The 18,610-nt window shown below is 48.4% G+C and overlaps 1 protein-coding gene across 2 annotated transcripts in view; it reads left to right on the plus strand.

The window, feature by feature from the left end:
* LOC307261816 (protein PALS1-like) overlaps nucleotides 1–18,610 on the plus strand; it is a 138,208-nt gene continuing 119,598 nt past the window's right edge. For both annotated transcript variants that reach the window (XM_080042460.1, XM_080042461.1), the window contains exon 1: nucleotides 1–144. The gene's annotated coding sequence lies outside the window, so the exon portion shown is untranslated. The remainder of the gene's footprint in view (nucleotides 145–18,610) is intronic.

The following is an 18,610-nucleotide window of genomic DNA, read 5'->3' on the forward strand; positions in this document are numbered from 1 at the left end:
AACGAGCAACAAGTTTGTTAGAGTGAAGCTGTGAATTATAAAGGTAAATTCCAAACTACGACTGGTTGGTTTTAAAGTAACAGCTAACTAGGAGTTCCTAGTTGGAATAAGCAGCGACAGGATTACGTCTGCGACTCAGAAAAAGTGAGTATTCCAGTGTTTCCTGCCTAGTCTGAAGCGGCTTTGTTAACACTAGTTGCTGCAGAAAGGAGCAATCTAGCTAGTTAGCTGCTAACACTACGCTGATAACGATACAAAACGATACCCTGTTAAATTCACCGACTGATGCAAACGTTACCGATCGCCAACTAAAGGCACTTCATTTAAACACTGCAGGTTAAGCTTATTAGCCTATTGCCCAACTACTTTAGGGGTTCGCTACTTTGATAGTGGAACTATCAGTTTTAAAGCAATTTATCCTTGCTAACATTAGCCTACTCACTTAACGCTAACGCTTCCCAGATAGCAAAAATCATCTGGCCCAAATCCGGCCCGGAGCTAGCAGAAGTTCCGGGCCAGATTCGTAGAACGGACCCGGGCCGGTGTCCTTTAGCACAACGGGCCAATACCGCCGCAGATCCGTTTTCCACAACTGGGCCGGTACTGGGCCAGCTCCGGAACGGCTCTGGAATGGATGTGGTGAATTTGTGGTCAATCAGTCCAAAGGTGGGCCAGACCTGGAGCGGGTCCGTAATGGAACTGGCCCAGAGTTTATTTGACTCTGGACCGGATCGGTAAAATGGATCCAAACTGGCACTCAGCCAGCTCCAGTTAGGATAAAAATCCTTTTGTAGATTATAATGGGCTCAATTTTAATTAATAATCGGTTTGATCCACACCACCAGCAGGCATTGTCATAATTCATACCCAAAATGTATACAAAAATAGGGATTTTGGAACATAGAGTTACATTAAAATGAAATTCTTCTTTGGCTATACATTTCTCAAATTATGTTTCTATACACTTCACACATTCACAGTATATTACAAAGGATAAAATGTAATGCCCTTTTTCTGTCATGAAATTACTTTAAAAAAATTAAATAAACAATGTTCCTAGTTCTTATTATTTTATCTGTGTAAAATGCTCCCTATAGTAGCCTACTATAGTAGCCTACTTCAAAGACTGCATTGTTTTTCATACACATACATTGAATTTTAAAAAATGGATACAACTCTAGATACAGCTATTTTTGAAACTCATATTAGATTTTATTTAACATAAACATTTATTCACTGTTAGTCCTGTGTTCTAAAGGTAATTTACTTATTGTTCTCATTAATGTTAAACATGATCAGAATATAGTGAAAAGTGACTATCACATTCTTCAAACTGCTTTTATTGTATCCATACAACAGTTCAATTAACAGTCCAAAACCAAATATTTAAGACAAGGCAATACACATCACTTGACAGGTCATGTCAAGTGAATGTCAGTTAATGACGTCCTGCTGAACTCATTGATGCGTCATTCCTGCAAAGGATAAAAGAAACATTAATTACTAAACTGATAATGGCATCAACATACCAGTCTGAAATCTCATCAAAAGTATTTCTACACATGTAGTCACAATAACCTCTTATGCTGGAAACACACTGGATGTGGAAGTGCCTCATAACGCAACACAAGTGCGCAAATAGCTCTGAATATCATTGGTTGGCCATACTGGGAGCGCACCTTGCGTACACAACATTGATGGTTTCGGCGTCTGCTCTATTTTTTCCGGGGCGAATTGGACAGTAAACCAATCAAACTGGATAAACGAACACGTTATTGGGATTGTAATGTGTTATTGAAGCGGGGAAAGAGCAGGGGCTATCCCCTCTCCCAACAAAAACTGGAAAACGGTCAAAATAAGATAACTGATTAAAATATATCAAAATGATGCAGGTGTGTACATTTATGCACAGCAGTTAGAAACTAGAAATCCCGCGGAGATTTGGAAAGTACGGGCCGCCCCCGCGCGAGTCGGGGAAGGAAAAAAATCGCGGCCGACCCCCGCGGTCCCAGAGGCTTTACCGTAGAGCGACGCGAGCCGCGCGCGTCCGACGAACGACGAGTCGATCGGAGTCGGGGGGAAAGGGGCGTGGCCCGGCAAACATCGCGTCGTTGAATGACGGTTTTCGCATTTGCGGCGCCCCCTGTGGGTTAACCCCGACGAGCTTAGAGGGACACGCCACCGCACGTCTTCCGCACGTATCCCGCGAGTTTCACGACGATAGGACCTACGGGCAACGAGTTATGGCCAATTTTTAATTAAGCCCCGCCCCTGCGTAAACGTTTTAGTCAATGGCGGCCATGTTTTCCAAGCTATCCTACCGATATTTTTCGGAGACGTGCGTCACAGTCCCCCGGGGCTTCGTGAGACATTTGGTGTCGATAGAGTAAAACTGGAAAAAGTTGTGGATATAACCCTGTTTTTCAGTTTATGCTAATTAGCCGAAAATATCTCCAGGTTGACTTTTATGGTCCAAGAGGCTTTTTTGTAGAGCACCCTATCATACAGCCGTGTGAGAAATTTCAAGTCAATCGGACTTACGGTGTGCGGGGCGTGGCCTCTCAAACTTTCTTCAGTCTGGGTTTAATTATAGCGCCCCCTAGCGGAAAATACAAAAAAATTCTGAGAGGCTATATTGTAGAGCACCATGAGCTGTACATGTGTAATTAATTTCAAGTCAATCGGAGTCGGGTGACTTTTGTGGCGCCCCCTATGGGTTAATCGCGATAAGCCTCGAGGGACATGCTACCACATGACTTCTGCACATACCCAGCAAGTTTGATGATGATAGGACCTATGGTGAAGGAGTTATGGCCAATTTGTGGATAGGCCCCGCCCCTGTGGCACCCCCTATGGGTTAATCGCGAAAAGCATCTATGGACATGCTACCACATGACTTCCGCACATACCCAGCAAGTTTGATGATGATAGGACCTATGGTTAAGTAGTTATGGCCAATTTGTGGATAGGCTCCGCCCCTGTGGCGCCCCCTATGGGTAAATCGCGATAAGCTTTGAAGGACATGCTACCACATGACTTCTGCACATACCCAGCAAGTTTCATGATGATAGGACCTATGGTTAAGGAGTTATGGCCAACGTGTTATTAAGCCCCGCCCATTTGTGGCGCCCCCTATGGGTTGATCTCGATAAGCTTCGAAGGACATGCAACCACATGACTTCTGCACATACCCAGCAAGTTTGATGATGATAGGACCTATGGTTAAGGAGTTAGGGCCAACGTGTTATTATGCCCCGCCCATTTGTGGCGCCCCCTATGGGTTAATGGCGATAAGCTTCGAAGGGGCATGCTACCACATGACTTCTGCACATACCCAGCAAGTTTGATGATGATAGGACCTACGGTTAAGGAGTTATGGCCAACGTGTTATTAAGCCCCGCCCCTGCGTAAACCTTTTTGGTCAATGGCGGCCATGTTTTTCAAGTTGTCCAACTAATCTTTTACGGGTATGTTTATTGTAGTCCCCCGGGGCTTCACGAGAAATTTGGTGTCGATACAGTCAAATTGCAGAAAGTTGTGGATAACACGCTGTTTTTCAGTTTATGCTAATTAGCGGGAAATATTCCCAGAAGAATTTTTATGGTCCCAGAGGCTTTTTTGTAGAGCACCCTAACATACACCTGTGTGAGAAATTTCAAGTCAATCGGAGTTACGGTGTGCGGGGCGTGGCCTCTCAAAGTTCTTTCAGTCGGGACTTCATTACAGCGCCCCCTAGCGGAAATTCAAAAAACTGAATAATAGCACGCCCCGCGGGGTGGGGACGCACGTTGTGCGAAATTTTTGCGTTTCTACGTGCAACGGTGTGGGAGGAGAAGCAGCTAGAAATTTGAGGCAGAATAAGAAGTCAGAAGTCAGAAGTCAGAAGAAGAACTAGAAATCCCGCGGAGATTTGGAAAGTACGGGCCGGCCCCGCGCGAATCGGGGAATGGAAAAAATCACGGCCGACCCCCGCGGTCCCAGAGGCTTTACCGTAGAGCGACGCGAGCCGCGCGCGTCCGACAAACGACGAGTCGATCGGAGTCGGGGGGAAAGGGGCGTGGCCTGGCAAACATCGCGTCGGCGAATGACGTTTTTCGCATTTGTGGCGCCCCCCGTGGGTTAACCTCGCCGAGCTCAGAGGGACACGCCACCGCACGTCTTCCGCACGTATCCTGCGAGTTTCAGGACGATAGGACCTACGGTCAACGAGTTACGGCCAATTTGTAATTAAGCCCCGCCCCTGCGTAAACGTTTTAGTCAATGGCGGCCATGTTTTCCAAGCTATCCTACCGATATTTTTCGGAGACGTGCGTCACAGTCCCCCGGGGCTTCTTGAGACATTTGGTGTCGATAGAGTGAAACTGGAAAAAGTTGTGGTTAAAACCCTGTTTTTCAGTTTATGCTAATTAGCCGAAAATATTTCCAGGTTGACTTTTATGGTCCAAGAGGCTTTTTTGTAGAGCACCCTATCATACAGCCGTGTGAGAAATTTCAAGTCAATCGGACTTACGGCGTGCGGGGCGCGGCCTCTCAAACTTTTTCAGTCGGGGCTTAATAACAGCGCCCCCTAGCGGAATTTCAAAAAACTGTATAATAGCACACCCCGCAGGGTAGGGGCGCACGTTCAGTGAAAATTTTGAATGTCTAAGTGAAACGGTGTGGGAGGAGAAGCAGCTAGAAAATTTGGCAGAGGAAAAATAGTGGACAGTAACACAAACACTAGAAATCCCGCGGAGATTTGGAAAGTACGGGCCGCCCCCGTGCGAATCGGGGAAGGAAAAAAATCACGGCCGACCCCCGCGGTCCGAGAGGCGTTACCGTAGAGCGACGCGAGCCGCGCACGTCCGACAAACGATAAGTCGATCGGAGTCGGGGGGAAAGGGGCGTGGCCCGGCAAACATTGCGTCGGCGAATGACGGTTTTCGCATTCGTGGCGCCCCCTGTGGGTTAACCTCGACAAGCTTAGAGGGCCACGCCAGCACATGTCTTCCGCACGTATCCTGCGAGTTTCACGACGATAGGACCTACGGTCAACGAGTTATGGCCAATTTGTAATTAAGCCCCGCCCCTGCGTAAACGTTTTAGTCAATGGCGGCCATGTTTTCCAAGCTATCCTACTGATATTTTTCAGAGACGTGCGTCACAGTCCCCCGGGGCTTCGTGAGACATTTAGTGTCGATAGAGTAAAACTGGAAAAAGTTGTGGTTAAAACCCTGTTTTTCAGTTTATGCTAATTAGCCGAAAATATTTCCAGGTTGACCTTTATGGTCCAAGAGGCTTTTTTGTAGAGCGCCCTATCATACAGCCGTGTGAGACATTTCAAGTCAATCGGACTTACGGTGTGCGGGGCGCGGCCTCTCAAACTTTCTTCAGTCTGGGTTTAATTACAGCGCCCCCTAGCGGAAATTAAAAAAAAATTCCTCGGAGCGAAATTGTAGAGCACCATGAGCTGTACATGTGTAATCAATTTCAAGTCAATCGGAGTCGGGTGACTTTTGTGGCGCCCCCTATGGGTTAATCGCGATAAGCTTCGAGGGACATGCTACCACATGACTTCTGCACACACCCAGCAAGTTTGATGATGATAGGACCTATGGTTAAGGAGTTATGGCCAATTTGTGGATAGGCCCCGCCCCTGTGGCGCCCCCTACGGGTTAATCGCGATAAGCTTCAAGGGACATGCTACCACATGACTTCTGCACATACCCAGCAAGTTTGATGATGATATGACCTATGGTTAAGGAGTTATGGCCAACGTGTTATTAAGCCCCGCCCATTTGTGGCGCCCCCTATGGGTTAATCTCGATAAGCTTCGAAGGACATGCTACCACATGACTTCTGCACATACCCAGCAAGTTTGATGATGATAGGACCTATGGTTAAGGAGTTAGGGCCAACGTGTTATTATGCCCCGCCCATTTGTGGCGCCCCCTATGGGTTAATCGCGATAAGCTTCGATGGGACATGCTACCACATGACTTCTGCACATACCCAGCAAGTTTGATGATGATAGGACCTACGGTTAAGGAGTTATGGCCAACGTGTTATTAAGCCCCGCCCCTGCGTAAACTTTTTGGTCAATGGCGGCCATGTTTTTCAAGTTGTCCAACTAATCTTTTACGGGTATGTTTATTGTAGTCCCCCGGGGCTTCACGAGAAATTTGGTGTCGATACAATCAAATTGCAGAAAGTTGTGGATAACACGCTGTTTTTCAGTTTATGCTAATTAGCGGGAAATATTCCCAGAAGAATTTTTATGGTCCCAGAGGCTTTTTTGTAGAGCACCCTAACATACACCTGTGTGAGAAATTTCAAGTCAATCGGAGTTACGGTGTGCGGGGCGTGGCCTCTCAAAGTTCGTTCAGTCGGGACTTCATTACAGCGCCCCCTAGCGGAAATTCAAAAAACTGCATAATAGCACACCCCGCGGGGTGGGGACGCACGTTGTGCGAAATTTTTGCATGTCTGCGTGTAACGGTGTGGGAGGAGAAGCAGCTAGAAAATGTGAGGCAGAATAAGAAGTCAGAAGAATAAGTATGGTGGAGAGTAATAATTACGGGCCCTCAATGCTTGAGTGCCCGTACTTAACTAGAAATCCCGCGGAGATTTGGAAAGTACGGGCCGCCCCCGCGCGAATCGGGGAAGGAAAAAAATCGCGGCCGACCCCCGCGGTCCCAGAGGCTTTACCGTAGAGCGACGCGGGCCGCGCGCGTCCGACAAACGACGAGTCGATCGGAGTCGGGGGGAAAGGGGCGTGGCCCGGCAAACATGGCGTCGGCGAATGACGGTTTTCGCATTCGCGGCGCCCCCCGTGGGTTAACCTCGACGAGCTTAGAGGGACACGCCACCGCATGTCTTCCGCACGTATCCTGCGAGTTTCACGACGATAGGACCTACGGGCAACGAGTTATGGCCAATTTGTAATTAAGCCCCGCCCCTGCGTAAACGTTTTAGTCAATGGCGGCCATGTTTTCCAAGCTATCCTACTGATATTTTTCGCAGACGTGCGTCATAGTCCCCCGGGCCTTCGTGAGAAATTTGGTGTCGATAGAGTAAAACTGGAAAAAGTTGTGGTTAAAACCCTGTTTTTCAGTGTATGCTAATTAGCCGAAAATATTTCCAGGTTGACTTTTATGGTCCAAGAGGCTTTTTTGTAGATCACCGTAACATACACCTGTGTGAGAAATTTCAAGTCAATCGGACTTACGGTGTGCGGGGCGTGGCCTCTCAAACTTTCTTCAGTCTGGGTTTAATTATAGCGCCCCCTAGCGGAAATTACAAAAAAATTCTGAGAGGCTATATTGTAGAGCACCATGAGCTGTACATGTGCAATCAATTTCAAGTCAATCGGAGTCGGGTGACTTTTGTGGCGCCCCCTATGGGTTAATCGCGATAAGCTTTAAGGGACATGCTACTACATGACTTCTGCACATACCCAGCAAGTTTCATGATGATAGGACCTATGGTTAAGGAGTTATGGCCAATTTGTGGATAGGCCCCGGCCCTGTGGCGCCCCCTACGGGTTAATCGCGATAAGCTTCGAGGGACATGCTACCACATGACTTCTGCACACACCCAGCAAGTTTGATGATGATAGGACCTATGGTTAAGGAGTTAGGGCCAATTTGTGGATAGGCCCCGCCCCTGTGGCGCCCCCTATGGGTTAATCGCGATAAGCTTCAAGGGACATGCTACCACATGACTTCTGCACATACCCAGCAAGTTTGATGATGATAGGACCTATGGTTAAGGAGTTATGGCCAACGTGTTATTAAGCCCCGCCCATTTGTGGCGCCCCCTATGGGTTAATCTCGATAAGCTTAGAAGGACATGCTACCACATGACTTCTGCACATACCCAGCAAGTTTGATGATGATAGGACCTATGGTGAAGGAGTTATGGCCAACGTGTTATTATGCCCCGCCCATTTGCGGCGCCCCCTATGGGTTAATCGCGATAAGCTTCGATGGGACATGCTACCACATGACTTCTGCACATACCCAGCAAGTTTGATGATGATAGGACCTACGGTTAAGGAGTTATGGCCAACGTGTTATTAAGCCCCGCCCCTGCGTAAACTTTTTGGTCAATGGCGGCCATGTTTTTCAAGTTGTCCAACTAATCTTTTACGGGTATGTTTATTGTAGTCCCCCGGGGCTCCGTGAGAAATTTGGTGTTGATAAAGTGAAATTAAAGAAAGTTGTGGTTAAAACCGCGTTTTTCAGTTTATGCTAATTTGCGGGAAATATTCCCTGAAGACTTTTTATGGTCCCAGAGGCTTTTTTGTAGAGCACCCTAACATACACCTGTGTGAGAAATTTCAAGTCAATCGGAGTTACGGTGTGCGGGGCGTGGCCTCTCAAAGTTCTTTCAGTCGGGACTTCATAACAGCGCCCCCTAGCGGAAATTCAAAAAACTGTATAATAGCACACCCCGTGGGGTGGGGACGTACGTTGTGCGAATTTTTTGCGTTTCTACGTGCAACGGTGTGGGAGGAGATAGAGCTAGAAAATGTGAGGCAGAATAAGAAGTCAGAAGAAGAAGAAGAAGAATAAGTATGGTGGAGAGTAATAATTACGGGCCCTCAATGCTTGAGTGCCCGTACTTAACTAGAAATCCCGCGGAGATTTGGAAAGTACGGGCCGCCCCCGCGCGAATCGGGGAAGGGAAAAAATCGCGGCCGACCCCCGCGGTCCCAGAGGCTTTACCGTAGAGCGACGCGGGCCGCGCGCGTCCGACAAACGACGAGTCGGTCGGAGTCGGGGGGAAAGGGGCGTGGCCCGGCAAACATCGCGTCGGCGAATGACGGTTTTCGCATTCGTGGCGCCCCCTGTGGGTTAACCTCGACGAGCTTAGAGGGACACGCCACCGCACGTCTTCCGCACGTATCCTGCGAGTTTCACGACGATAGGACCTACGGGCAACGAGTTATGGCCAATTTGTAATTAAGCCCCGCCCCTGCGTAAACGTTTTAGTCGATGGCGGCCATGTTTTCCAAGCTATCCTACTGATATTTTTCGCAGACGTGCGTCATAGTCCCCCGGGCCTTCGTGAGAAATTTGGTGTCGATAGAGTAAAACTGGAAAAAGTTGTGGTTAAAACCCTGTTTTTCAGTGTATGCTAATTAGCCGAAAATATTTCCAGGTTGACTTTTATGGTCCAAGAGGCTTTTTTGTAGATCACCGTAACATACACCTGTGTGAGAAATTTCAAGTCAATCGGACTTACGGTGTGCGGGGCGTGGCCTCTCAAACTTTCTTCAGTCTGGGTTTAATTATAGCGCCCCCTAGCGGAAATTACAAAAAAATTCTGAGAGGCTATATTGTAGAGCACCATGACCTGTACATGTGCAATCAATTTCAAGTCAATCGGAGTCGGGTGACTTTTGTGGCGCCCCCTATGGGTTAATCGCGATAAGCTTTGAGGGACATGCTACCACATGACTTCTGCACACACCCAGCAAGTTTGATGATGATAGGACCTATGGTTAAGGAGTTATGGCCAATTTGTGGATAGGCCCCGCCCCTGTGGCGCCCCCTACGGGTTAATCGCGATAAGCTTCAAGGGACATGCTACCACATGACTTCTGCACATACCCAGCAAGTTTGATGATGATAGGACCTATGGTTAAGGAGTTATGGCCAACGTGTTATTAAGCCCCGCCCATTTGTGGCGCCCCCTATGGGTTAATCTCGATAAGCTTCGAAGGACATGCTACCACATGACTTCTGCACACACCCAGCAAGTTTGATGATGATAGGACCTATGGTTAAGGAGTTAGGGCCAACGTGTTATTATGCCCCGCCCATTTGTGGCGCCCCCTATGGGTTAATCGCGATAAGCTTTGAAGGGACATGCTACCACATGACTTCTGCACATACCCAGCAAGTTTGATGATGATAGGACCTACGGTTAAGGAGTTATGGCCAACGTGTTATTAAGCCCCGCCCCTGCGTAAACTTTTTGGTCAATGGCGGCCATGTTTTTCAAGTTGTCCTACTAATCTTTTACGGGTATGTTTATTGTAGTCCCCCGGGGCTCCGTGAGAAATTTGGTGTTGATAAAGTGAAATTAAAGAAAGTTGTGGTTAAAACCGCGTTTTTCAGTTTATGCTAATTTGCGGGAAATATTCCCTGAAGACTTTTTATGGTCCCAGAGGCTTTTTTGTAGAGCACCCTAACATACACCTGTGTGAGAAATTTCAAGTCAATCGGAGTTACGGTGTGCGGGGCGTGGCCTCTCAAAGTTCTTTCAGTCGGGACTTCATAACAGCGCCCCCTAGCGGAAATTCAAAAAACTGTATAATAGCACACCCCGTGGGGTGGGGACGTACGTTGTGCGAATTTTTTGCGTTTCTACGTGCAACGGTGTGGGAGGAGATAGAGCTAGAAAATGTGAGGCAGAATAAGAAGAAGTCAGAAGAAGAAGAAGAATAAGTATGGTGGAGAGTAATAATTACGGGCCCTCAATGCTTGAGTGCCCGTACTTAATAAGTATGGTGGAGAGTAATAATTACGGGCTCCTAGTAAACTAGGAGCCCGTACTTAACTAGAAATCCCGCGGAGATTTGGAAAGTACGGGCCGCCCCCGCGCGAATCGGGGAAGGGAAAAAATCACGGCCGACCCCCGCGGTCCCAGAGGCTTTACCGTGGAGCGACGCGAGCCGCGCGCGTCCGACAAACGACGAGTCGATCGGAGTCGGGGGGAAAGGGGCGTGGCCCTGCAAACATTGCGTTGGCGAATGACGGTTTTCGCATTTGTGGCGCCCCCTGTGGGTTGACCTCGACGAGCTTAGAGGGACACGCTACCGCACGTCTTCCGCACGTATCCTGCGAGTTTCACGACGATAGGACCTACGGGCAACGAGTTACGGCCAATTTGTAATTAAGCCCTGCCCCTGCGTAAACGTTTTAGTCAATGGCGGCCATGTTTTCCAAGCTATCCTACTGATATTTTTCGCAGACGTGCGTCATAGTCCCCCGGGCCTTCGTGAGAAATTTGGTGTCGATAGAGTAAAACTGGAAAAAGTTGTGGTTAAAACCCTGTTTTTCAGTGTATGCTAATTAGCCGAAAATATTTGCAGGTTGACTTTTATGGTCCAAGAGGCTTTTTTGTAGATCACCGTAACATACACCTGTGTGAGAAATTTCAAGTCAATCGGACTTACGGTGTGCGGGGCGTGGCCTCTCAAACTTTCTTCAGTCTGGGTTTAATTATAGCGCCCCCTAGCGGAAATTACAAAAAAATTCTGAGAGGCTATATTGTAGAGCACCATGAGCTGTACATGTGCAATCAATTTCAAGTCAATCGGAGTCGGGTGACTTTTGTGGCGCCCCCTATGGGTTAATCGCGATAAGCTTCAAGGGACATGCTACTACATGACTTCTGCACATACCCAGCAAGTTTCATGATGATAGGACCTATGGTTAAGGAGTTATGGCCAATTTGTGGATAGGCCCCGCCCCTGTGGAGTCCCCTACGGGTTAATCGCGATAAGCTTCGAGGGACATGCTACCACATGACTTCTGCACACACCCAGCAAGTTTGATGATGATAGGACCTATGGTTAAGGAGTTATGGCCAATTTGTGGATAGGCCCCGCCCCTGTGGCGCCCCCTATGGGTTAATCGCGATAAGCTTCGAGGGACATGCTACCACATGACTTCTGCACTCACCCAGCAAGTTTGATGATGATAGAACCTATTGTTAAGGAGTTATAGCCAATTTGTGGATAGGCCCCGCCCCTGTGGCGCCCCCTATGGTTAAATCGCGATAAGGTTAGAAGGACATACTACTACATGACTTCTGCACATACCCAGCAAGTTTGATGATGATAGGACCTACGGTTAAGGAGTTATGGCCATCGTGTTATTAAGCCCCGCCCATTGGTGGCGCCCCCTATGGGTTGATCTCGATAAGCTTCGATGGACATGCAACCACATGACTTCTGCACATACCCAGCAAGTTTGATGATGATAGGACCTACGGTTAAGGAGTTATGGCCAACGTGTTATGAAGCCCCGCCCCTGCGTAAACGTTTTGGTCAATGGCGGCCATGTTTTTCAAGTTGTCCTACTAATCTTTTACGGGTATGTTTATTGTAGTCCCCCGGGGCTTCACAAGAAATTTGGTGTTGATACAGTCAAATGTCAGAAAGTTCTGGATAACACGCTGTTTTTCACTTTATGCTAATTAGCGGGAAATATTCCCTGAAGAATTTTTATGGTCCCAGAGGCTTTTTTGTAGAGCACCCTAACATACACCTGTGTGAGAAATTTCAAGTCAATCGGAGTTACGGCGTGCGGGGCGTGGCCTCTCAAACTTTTTTCAGTCGGGACTTCATTACAGCGCCCCCTAGCGGAAATGGAAAAAACTGTATAATAGCACACCCCGGGGGGTGGAGACGCACGTTGTGTGAAATTTTTGCATGTCTGCGTGTAACGGTGTGGGAGGAGAAGCAGCTAGAAAATTTGAGGCAGAATAAAAAGTAAGAAGTCAGAAGAATAAGTATGGTGGAGAGTAATAATTACGGATCCCCAGTTACACTGGGGACCCGTACTTAACTAGAAATCCCGCGGAGATTTGGAAAGTACGGGCCGGCCCCGCGCGAATCGGGGAAGGGAAAAAATCGCGGCCGACCCCCGCGGTCCCAGAGGCTTTACCGTAGAGCGACGCGGGCCGCGCGCGTCCGACGAACGACGAGTCGGTCGGAGTCGGGGGGAAAGGGGCGTGGCCCGGCAAACATCGCGTCGGCGAATGACGGTTTTCGCATTTGCGGCGCCCCCTGTGGGTTAACCTCGACGAGCTTAGAGGGACACGCTACCGCACGTCTTCCGCACGTATCCCGCGAGTTTCACGACGATAGGACCTACGGGCAACGAGTTATGGCCAATTTGTAATTAAGCCCCGCCCCTGCGTAAACGTTTTAGTCAATGGCGGCCATGTTTTCCAAGCTATCCTACCGATATTTTTCGCAGACGTGCGTCACAGTCCCCCGGGGCTTCGTGAGACATTTGGTGTCGATAGAGTAAAACTGGAAAAAGTTGTGGATATAACCCTGTTTTTCAGTTTATGCTAATTAGCCGAAAATATTTTCAGGTTGACTTTTATGGTCCAAGAGGCTTTTTTGTAGAGCACCCTATCATACAGCCGTGTGAGAAATTTCAAGTCAATCGGACTTACGGTGTGCGGGGCGTGGCCTCTCAAACTTTCTTCAGTCTGGGTTTAATTATAGCGCCCCCTAGCGGAAAATACAAAAAAATTCTGAGAGGCTATATTGTAGAGCACCATGAGCTGTACATGTGTAATCAATTTCAAGTCAATCGGAGTCGGGTGACTTTTTTGGCGCCCCCTATGGGTTAATCGCGATAAGCCTCGAGGGACATGCTACCACATGACTTCTGCACATACCCAGCAAGTTTGATGATGATAGGACCTATGGTGAAGGAGTTATGGCCAATTTGTGGATAGGCCCCGCCCCTGTGGCGCCCCCTATGGGTTAATCGCGAAAAGCATCTATGGACATGCTACCACATGACTTCCGCACATACCCAGCAAGTTTGATGATGATAGGACCTATGGTTAAGTAGTTATGGCCAATTTGTGGATAGGCTCCGCCCCTGTGGCGCCCCCTATGGGTAAATCGCGATAAGCTTTGAAGGACATGCTACCACATGACTTCTGCACATACCCAGCAAGTTTCATGATGATAGGACCTATGGTTAAGGAGTTATGGCCAACGTGTTATTAAGCCCCGCCCATTTGTGGCGCCCCCTATGGGTTGATCTCGATAAGCTTCGATGGACATGCTACCACATGACTTCTGCACATACCCAGCAAGTTTGATGATGATAGGACCTACGGTTAAGGAGTTATGGCCAACGTGTTATTAAGCCCCGCCCATTTGTGGCGCCCCCTTTGGGTTAATCTCGATATGCTTTGATGGACATGCTACCACATGACGTCTGCACATACCCAGCAAGTTTCATGATGATAGGACCTACGGTTAAGGAGTTATGGCCAACGTGTTATTATGCCCCGCCCCTGCGTAAACGTTTTGGTCAATGGCGGCCATGTTTTTCAAGTTGTACTACTAATCTTTTACGGGTATGTTTATTGTAGTCCCCCGGGGCTTCACGAGAAATTTGGTGTTGATACAGTCAAATTGCAGACAGTTGTGGATAACACGCTGTTTTTCAGTTTATGCTAATTAGCGGGAAATATTCCCAGAAGACTTTTTATGGTCGCAGAGGCTTTTTTGTAGAGCACCCTAGCATACACCTGTGTGAGAAATTTCAAGTCAATCGGAGTTACGGCGTGCGGGGCGTGGCCTCTCAAAGTTCTTTCACTCGGGACTTCATTACAGCGCCCCCTAGCGGAATTCGGAAAAACTGTATAATAGCACACCCCGGGGGGTTGGGGTGCACGTTGTGCGAAATTTTTGCATGTCTGCGTGTAACGGTGTAGGAGGAGAAGCAGCTAGAAAATGTGGCGGAAGAATTAAGAAGAATAAGTATGGTGGAGAGTAATAATTACGGATCCCCAGTTACACTGGGGACCCGTACTTAACTAGAAATCCCGCGGAGATTTGGAAAGTACGGGCCGCCCCCGCGCGAATCGGGGAAGGAAAAAAATCACGGCCGACCCCCGCGGTCCCAGAGGCTTTACCGTAGAACGACGCGAGCCGCGCGCGTCCGACAAACGACGAGTCGATCGGAGTCGGGGGGAAAGGGGCGTGGCCCGGCAAACATTGCGTCGTTGAATGGCGGTTTTCGCATTCGTGGCGCCCCCCGTGGGTTAACCTCGACGAGCTTAGAGGGCCACGCTACCGCATGTCTTCCGCACGTATCCCGCGAGTTTCACGACGATAGGACCTACGGGCAACGAGTTATGGCCAATTTGTAATTAAGCCCCGCCCCTGCGTAAACGTTTTAGTCAATGGCGGCCATGTTTTCCAAGCTATCCTACTGATATTTTTCGGAGACGTGCGTCACAGTCCCCCGGGGCTTCGTGAGACATTTGGTGTCGATAGAGTAAAACGTGAAAAAGTTGTGGATAAAACCCTTTTTTTCAGTTTATGCCAATTAGCCGAAAGTATTTCCAGGTTGACTCTTATGGTCCAAGAGGCTTTTTTGTAGAGCACCCTAAAATACACCAGTGTGAGAAATTTCAAGTCAATCGGACTTACGGTGTGCGGGGCGCGGCCTCTCAAACTTTCTTCAGTCGGGGATTAATAACAGCGCCCCCTACCGGAAATTAAAAAAAAATTCCTTTGAGCGAAATTGTAGAGTACCATGAGCTGTACATGTGCAATCAATTTCAAGTCAATCGGAGTCGGGTGACTTTTGTGGCGCCCCCTATGGGTTAATCGCGATAAGCTTCAAGGGACATGCTACCACATGACTTCTGCACATACCCAGCAAGTTTGATGATGATAGGACCTATGGTTAAGGAGTTATGGCCAATTTGTGGATAGGCCCCGCCCCTGTGGCGCCCCCTATGGGTTAATCGCGATAAGCTTCGAGGGACATGCTACCACATGACTTCTGCACACACCCAGCAAGTTTGATGATGATATAACCTATTGTTAAGGAGTTATAGCCAATTTGTGGATAGGCCCCGCCCCTGTGGCGCCCCCTATGGTTAAATCGCGATAAGCTTAGAAGGACATACTACTACATGACTTCTGCACATACCCAGCAAGTTTGATGATGATAGGACCTATGGTTAAGGAGTTATGGCCAACGTGTTATTAAGCCCCGCCCATTTGTGGCGCCCCCTTTGGGTTAATCTCGATAAGCTTCGATGGTCATGCTACCACATGACTTCTGCACATACCCAGCAAGTTTCATGATGATAGGACTTATGGTTAAGGAGTTAGGGCCAACGTGTTATTAAGCCCCGCCCATTGGTGGCGCCCCCTATGGGTTGATCTCGATAAGCTTCGATGGACATGCAACCACATGACTTCTGCACAAACCCAGCAAGTTTGATGATGATAGGACCTACGGTTAAGGAGTTATGGCCAACGTGTTATGAAGCCCCGCCCATTTGTGGCGCCCCCTTTGGGTTAATCTCGATATGCTTCGATGGACATGCTACCACATGACTTCTGCACATACCCAGCAAGTTTCATGATGATAGGACCTATGGTTAAGGAGTTATGGCCAACGTGTTATTATGCCCCGCCCCTGCGTAAACGTTTTGGTCAATGGCGGCCATGTTTTTCAAGTTGTCCTACTAATCTTTTACGGGTATGTTTATTGTAGTCCCCCGGGGCTTCACAAGAAATTTGGTGTCGATACAGTCAAATTTCCGAAAGTTGTGAATAACACGCTGTTTTTCAGTTTATGCTAATTAGCCGAAAATATTCCCAGAACACTTTTTATGGTCCAAGAGGCTTTTTTGTAGAGCACCCTAACATACACCTGTGTGAGAAATTTCAAGTCAATCGGAGTTACGGTGTGCGGGGCGTGGCCTCTCAAAGTTTTTTCAGTCTGGACTTCATTACAGCGCCCCCTAGCGGAAATGGGAAAAACTGTATAATAGCACACCCCGTGGGGTGGGGACGCACGTTGTGTGAAATTTTGGCATGTCTGCGTGTAGCGGTGTGGGAGGAGTAGCAGCTAGAAATGTGAGGAAGAATAAAAAGTAAGAAGAAGAAGAAGAAGAAGAACTAGAAATCCCGCGGAGATTTGGAAAGTACGGGCCGCCCCCGCGCGAATCGGGGAAGGAAAAAAATCGCGGCCGACCCCCGCGGTCCCAGAGGCTTTACCGTAGAGCGACGCGAGCCGCGCGCGTCCGACAAACGACGAGTCGATCGGAGTCGGGGGGAAAGGGGCGTGGCCCGGCAAACATCGCGTCGGCGAACGACGGTTTTCGCGTTCGCGGCGCCCCCTGTGGGTTAACCTCGACGAGCTTAGAGGGCCACGCCACCGCACGTCTTCCGCACGTATCCCGCGAGTTTCACGACGATAGGACCTACGGGCAACGAGTTATGGCCAATTTGTTATTAAGCCCCGCCCCTGCGTAAACGTTTTAGTCAATGGCGGCCATGTTTTCCAAGCTATCCTACCGATATTTTTCGGAGACGTGCGTCACAGTCCCCCGGGGCTTCGTGAGACATTTGGTGTCGATAGAGTAAAACTGGAAAAAGTTGTGGATATAACCCTGTTTTTCAGTTTATGCTAATTAGCCGAAAATATCTCCAGGTTGACTTTTATGGTCCAAGAGGCTTTTTGGTAGAGCACCCTAAAATACACCAGTGTGAGAAATTTCAAGTCAATCGGACTTACGGTGTGCGGGGCGTGGCCTCTCAAACTTTCTTCAGTCTGGGTTTAATTATAGCGCCCCCTAGCGGAAAATACAAAAAAATTCTGAGAGGCTATATTGTAGAGCACCATGAGCTGTACATGTGTAATCAATTTCAAGTCAATCGGAGTCGGGTGACTTTTGTGGCGCCCCCTATGGGTTAATCGCGATAAGCCTCGAGGGACATGCTACCACATGACTTCTGCACATACCCAGCAAGTTTGATGATGATAGGACCTATGGTGAAGGAGTTATGGCCAATTTGTGGATAGGCCCCGCCCCTGTGGCGCCCCCTATGGGTTAATCGCGAAAAGCATCTATGGACATGCTACCACATGACTTCCGCACATACCCAGCAAGTTTGATGATGATAGGACCTATGGTTAAGTAGTTATGGCCAATTTGTGGATAGGCTCCGCCCCTGTGGCGCCCCCTATGGGTAAATCGCGATAAGCTTTGAAGGACATGCTACCACATGACTTCTGCACATACCCAGCAAGTTTCATGATGATAGGACCTATGGTTAAGGAGTTATGGCCAACGTGTTATTAAGCCCCGCCCATTTGTGGTGCCCCCTATGGGTTGATCTCGATAAGCTTCGATGGACATGCAACCACATGACTTCTGCACATACCCAGCAAGTTTGATGATGATAGGACCTACGGTTAAGGAGTTATGGCCAACGTGTTATTAAGCCCCGCCCATTTGTGGCGCCCCCTTTGGGTTAATCTCGATATGCTTTGATGGACATGCTACCACATGACGTCTGCACATACCCAGCAAGTTTCATGATGATAGGACCTACGGTTAAGGAGTTATGGCCAACGTGTTATTATGCCCCGCCCCTGCGTAAACGTTTTGGTCAATGGCGGCCATGTTTTTCAAGTTGTACTACTAATCTTTTACGGGTATGTTTATTGTAGTCCCCCGGGGCTTCACGAGAAATTTGGTGTTGATACAGTCAAATTGCAGACAGTTGTGGATAACACGCTGTTTTTCAGTTTATGCTAATTAGCGGGAAATATTCCCAGAAGACTTTTTATGGTCCCAGAGGCTTTTTTGTAGAGCACCCTAGCATACACCTGTGTGAGAAATTTCAAGTCAATCGGAGTTACGGCGTGCGGGGCGTGGCCTCTCAAAGTTCTTTCAGTCGGGACTTCATTACAGCGCCCCCTAGCGGAATTCGGAAAAACTGTATAATAGCACACCCCGGGGGGTTGGGGTGCACGTTGTGCGAAATTTTTGCATGTCTGCGTGTAACGGTGTAGGAGGAGAAGCAGCTAGAAATTTGAGGCAGAAT

This window comes from Ammodytes marinus, assembly GCF_949987685.1.
Source record: "Ammodytes marinus genome assembly, chromosome: 15".
In the NCBI taxonomy this organism is placed as follows: Eukaryota; Metazoa; Chordata; class Actinopteri; order Uranoscopiformes; family Ammodytidae; genus Ammodytes; species Ammodytes marinus.